Consider the following 6,000-nt stretch of genomic DNA (forward strand, 5'->3'; position numbering starts at 1 on the left):
AGGAAAAATATTAACACTTCAAGCTTAGACATTTCAGGCTAATTGTAGTCATGACGGATCAGACCTGTTTGGCCATAACTATATGCATAACTATAAGTACATAACTTACCCCTATTCAACGTCAGTTCTCTGTCTTTTACGGCCATGACAATAATGCCGGTCTCCTCGGCTGTGAACGTTCCTGGCGCGCTCTTAATATCATATTATTATTATCATAATAATAACAATCCACCACATTTTGTTTCGACATCCTGCTGCATTAGTCCCAGATATGTGATTCATGAACAATCTGTTCATTGCGTATGTCACGTGACAAAATGAACGTAAGACTTGGAAGGTAAAGTGATTATTTATGTTCCCTGTAAATCATTTTTTACTGCATTATGATTTCTTAATTCAGAATATGATCAACATTGCGTAGGTGGATGTGATCGGGGAATTTGGCTGTTAAAATTATAACATTAATCCACTTAAATAAACGAAATGACTCGAATGACTCTATTCATGACTCGCGAGAGCAGGGGCTCGGTCTCGCCCTCGCGGCACTGTGGGGTGGCGGAAGCTAAATCAGTCATGACTCGTGAGAGCAGGGCACGCCGACGCTGCGGGGCGGCCGCAACTCAGTAAATCATATAAATAACCTAGTTTGTGAATTGTTCATTCCCGGTTGGAACACATTTTGCAGCCCTTACAAAAGTGCCGCTCCCTGTTTACAGTGGAAGTTCGATCATAGATTTGAGTTCGATGCATAATGTCTCGATGCGGCTGTGTCGGCGCATAACATACTGTACGTCATAAATAAACTTATCTGATTGGCTTACGGGTAACCAATGATTTTAAACTTCAGAGAAGCGCCCCCTTGCGAGAAAGAAACACTTCTCTATTATGCCATTTTTTGCTTCTCTGTCTAAGAAGCAAAGTGAAGTAGCAGAGTCTGGTATTACCAGGCTAGTGTTGGGGAGTAGTTAACTACAATTAGCGACACTACTAACTTAACTACATTTTTCAGTAGCTTGGCAGTAGCTCAGTTGCTTTTTAAACAGTGTAGCTTTTCCAGTAGCTAACTACTTTTTGTAGCAAGTAGCGGTGTAGCATGAGCAAAAGCTACATCGCGTTTGTCGAGCCTGCGCGAATCAGCGCGATGCAAGGATATTCTTCTTCTTGTTAGATTACAAACTCATTTTTTGCCATTACCACCACCTGTTGTTTAATCACGCATCTTGGATCACTGATGTACAGAAGTGGGTTGACATACCCATATTATGATTATCCATGATGGAGTAAGACGCGACGGCAGATTTGGAGGATGGAGAAACAACTACCGTTAATTACCCATGGCCTTTTTTGTCCAAGTTCAATCTGTATTTTTGAGAAAAGGTTCTACATGCAATTTATGTTGGATGTATATTTTGTTCTTGCAATGTAGGCTATTTGTTGCAATTTTGCACTTTAGACAAACAGTCTGAGATATTTGAGTGTTGTGTGTAATAAAACAATACTCTTTAAAATCATAATTGCATTGCATTGTTTTAAACACTAATTATTTTACTTAAAACTAGGGATGGGGCCGATCCGATCCAGTATCGGTATCGGTATTGGGACCGATACCAGCGTAATTCACGTATCGGATTTTTCCGATCCAACCTACGGAGAAATCCGATATTAATGAGCCATGTCTGCGCTTTAACGTTGTCTGCTGAAATGACTACAAAAGTGATTCCCGCCGCGCCTACGAGTCTGCTAGCTGGCTGCAAACTGTGGAATGGACATCCTGAATGGAGGTGCAGCTTAATCATAGACTGTAAAAAATAGGGCTCAATGAGACACACAGACCCACACTCAGGAAATCCATTCCGCAGTTTGCAGCCAGCTAGCAGGATAGCATTGAGCTACCAACATGTAAATACTTCACACTGGAAACACAGCAGCAGCGCAAGACAGCAAAATGTTTGCAAAGCCGTATTAATTAAACTATTTGTCTGTGATGCATGTTTGCAATTCGCAGTCCAGAAGAAAAAGAGAGAGATCTTTCACGCAGTGCCACAGCGCGAACAACACGACAGCCCTGCTTAATGAGTGACGACAGAGGACAGATCTAAACATTCAAACGTAGCCTGGTTACACTTTAGATCTGTGATATTAGTCTGATTTCCAACGATTTAAGAATACATTGACATAAAAAAAAATTAAAAACAATGGCCACATTCTGTCTAGCCAACTTCCTTCCCATCCCGGCGGTGCGCTGTCATTTTTTAAAAGCACAAAATGTGTGCAAGAGATGCTGTTCCCAGTGCGGCGCACACTCCGAAACAGACCGCAACAAGACAAGCAAATTATACTCACCAATCACCAATAATGATAAATAATATTAAAGCCAGTGGTGGAGGAAGTACTGAATCTCAGTACTTAAGTAAAAGTACAAATACCCAGATACATATTTACTTTAGTAAAAGTAGAAGTAACACAATGACAACCATACTTAAGTAAAAAGTAAAAAGTACTTTATTTTAAATGTACTTTAAGTATTAAAAGTAAAAGTACTTGCATAACAATTTATTATCTTAATGTCTATTTTCTAATGATTAATAAAACATTTAATTTTAACTCATTCAACCTAATAGCCTACTCCTATAATGATGTTCAATAATGATGGAAAAAAATGTCACCATTTCTGAAACAAGCTTGCAATTAGGCAATATCATGCTTATCCTTAGTACTATATGTTAATAACTATGTTTGGCAGTAAACGCGATTCATTTATGGTGTAATTTTGAACCTCTTGGCTTGCCATAATCCTAACCAAACCAAACATATATTACACACGGTGTGTTTCCTATGCACGTAAAAACAAATTTTCGCGTATGAGTTGCATGATAAACACAGTGCGTGTGAGACGCATTTAGTGTGACCGGGTTGATATACTGTATCTATGGCAACCAAACGTCACCGGTAAGACAAACGTGCAACGAACATTACGGCAGGGGAAAAACTGATCAGAAAATGTAACGAAAATGTAACAGAAGTTGTAGAAATGTAGTGGAGTAGAAAGTATAATAATTGCTGCAAAATGTAACGAAGTAAAAGTAAAAAGTAGGCACTATTTATTGTACTTAAGTAAAGTAAAGATACGTGAAAAATGTACTTAAGTAAAGTAACGAAGTATTTGTACTTCGTTACATTCCACCACTGATTAAAGCAAACACAGCTCTGGTATCGGAAAAGTATCGGTATCGGCCGATATCCAAAGTCAGGTATCAGGATCGGATCGGAAGTGAAAAAATGTGGATCGGTGCATCCCTACTTAAAACATTCCTGAGACACTTATTCAGTTATTTATAATATACGTTGTTCAAAAAGCAAAAGTAGTGTCAATGTAGCAAGCTACTTTTTTGAACTTGTAGAGTAGCTAACTACTTTTCCAAAAGGGTATAGCTTGACTGTAGTTTAACTACTTAAACTTACAAGTAGCTTGTAGCTTGTCAAACTACAGTTTCAGAGTAGCTTGCCCAACACTGGCAACACAAAAATCTCTGCTTACACTAAACTTTCAGTGCTGTAACTTTGCAGATTCATGCACCAACAGCAACATTACACACAATTTAAAAATGAAACCCCCCCAAAAAAATTTGGTTACGCAAAAAAAAAAAAAAAACGTTCTTGTGCACAACACAAGAACACTTTGCTTTATAACACCTGGAATTTATTGTTCTGTTAAATTATCCGGGGGGCCACGAAAGTTCTCTTTGTAACATTCGTTCAGTATCTCATTATGGGAAAGCCTCAGGCGTGACCAATCGCAGAAGCAAAAGGGACACCACATGGCAGACCAATTGCTGCTGTGATCAGGGAGTCCCGCCTCCCTGTATATAAATTGCAGGTACAGTACCTGCCGTTTCATCATTCTCGCTCTCTTCCCCATGGAAGAATTTTGGAGGCTGTAATTTTGTGAATTATTGCTTGAAGACTAAGAGTTCACCCAAAAATGAAAATTTTGTCATTACTTACTCACCCTCATGTCTATCCAAACCCGTAAGACCTTGTTCATCTAAAACACAAATTAAGATATATTTGATGAAATCCAAGTGATCCTTTCTGATCCTTCCATAGACAGCATCCTCATTGCAACTTGCAAGGCCCAGAAAGGTAATAAAGACATCATTAAAATAGTCCATGAGAATACAGTGGTTCAAATGTAATGTTATGAAGCAACGACAATACTTTTTGTGCCCAAAAAACTGAAAATAACTTAAGTCAAACATTTCTTCTCTTCTGTGTCAGATCTCCTATGCTATTCACGTAATAAACACAGTACATTTACATTTATTCATTTAGCTGACACTTTTATCCAAAGCGACTTACAATTGCTATATATGTCAGAGGTCACACACCTCTGGAGCAACTAGGGATTAAGTGTCTTGCTCAGGGACACATTGGTGTCACACAGTGGATTCGAACTTGGGTCTCTCGCACCAAAGGCATGTGTCTTATCCACTGCACCATCACCACCCTATAAACGATTGGGTAACACTTTATTTTGATAGTCCACTTTAGACATTCAACTTACTATGAGTAACTTTGCCGCTACATGTCAACTAACTATCATTAGAGTATTAGTAGGCTGTTAGCTTAATATCTGCTAACACTTTATTTTGTTGGTCCCCCAACAGACATTCAACTGACTGTAAGTAACTTAGCAACTACAAGTAAACTTGTTCTCCTAACCTGAACCCTAACACCTAACCCTAACCTAACAGTCTACTGAAAGTCTACTACAGCCTACTAATACTCTAATGACACTTAGTTGACATGTAGTTGAAAAGTTACTTATAGTTAGTAGAATGTCTAAAGTGACTATCGAAATAAAGTGTAACCAACGATTGCGAGGATTCAAGGCATTGCGACACACAAGGGCATTGTCAAAGGCACCGCTGGGATTCGAAGCCAGGATCTCCTGTTTACTAGACAGGCGCTTTAACCAACTAAGCCTGCCAGTACAGTGTTTCCGGGTTCTAAGCCAGAATGTCAGCTAATTATTGGCTGAATCAATTCACATGAGCACCACAACCTATGCGTGTGATGCTGATGCATGAACTGCTCAATGGTGAGCCAGAGTTCTTAAGTAGAATCCGGAAGCACTCATCACGCACCAAAAAGAATGAAAAAGGAGAGCTCTCTACTCTCATCTCCTCTCCTTACTACTTGTCAAGTTGAGGTAGGCGAGCCCGTTCTCATCCCAAAGCGCCATATAGGACGCTTTTGCAAAAGCGTAAATATCCAACGCACATGGCACCCTTTAACGTGAAATGAGACGCAGATATATTTGGGCAGAAGGCGCCCCCTAGTGGTCTAACCCTTACCCTACACCTTACCTAAACTTAACCATAACCGAAGCGTCTCATTAGACGTTAAAGGGTGCCATGTGCGTTGGATATTTACGCTTTTGCAAAAGCGTCCTGGGATGAGAACGCGTTGGGTAGGCTTACCGTACAACAGTGTTGTAGTCGAGACCACCTCACTCGAGTCCGAGTTTAGACCGAGACCAGAGAGAGTCGAGTCCGAGTCAAGACCGAGTCCATAGAGAGTCGAGTCCGAGTCGAGTCCGAGACCAGAGACGGTCGAGTCCGAGTCGAGACCGAGACCAGTGAGGGTTGATTACCTAATTTACTTTTATTTACTTAGAGAAATCCTTCTCTTTTTTTTTCACTGAATTTACTTAGAGTTTAAAAAATATGATCAGTTTAGGGTAAAAAGGCCACATAGTAGGTGGTGTTAAAAGCAATTTTATTACAATTTGTTATGCGCAGTTGCGCACTAGAAAATCACCAATCACTGGGCGTGTCAATCAATTTAAAGAAATATTTTATTAACATACATTAATAATCATGAAAAATATTTCGAATTGAACACGAGTGGACTCGGGAATAAGTCCGAGTCCTAAAAAAAAAATGTACGAGTACGAGTCAATTCCGAGTCCAAATGCACACGAGTCCATGACAAGAC

This window comes from Pimephales promelas, chromosome 14 (assembly GCF_988280905.1).
Source record: "Pimephales promelas chromosome 14, fPimPro1.hap1.1, whole genome shotgun sequence".
NCBI lineage: Eukaryota > Metazoa > Chordata > Actinopteri > Cypriniformes > Leuciscidae > Pimephales > Pimephales promelas.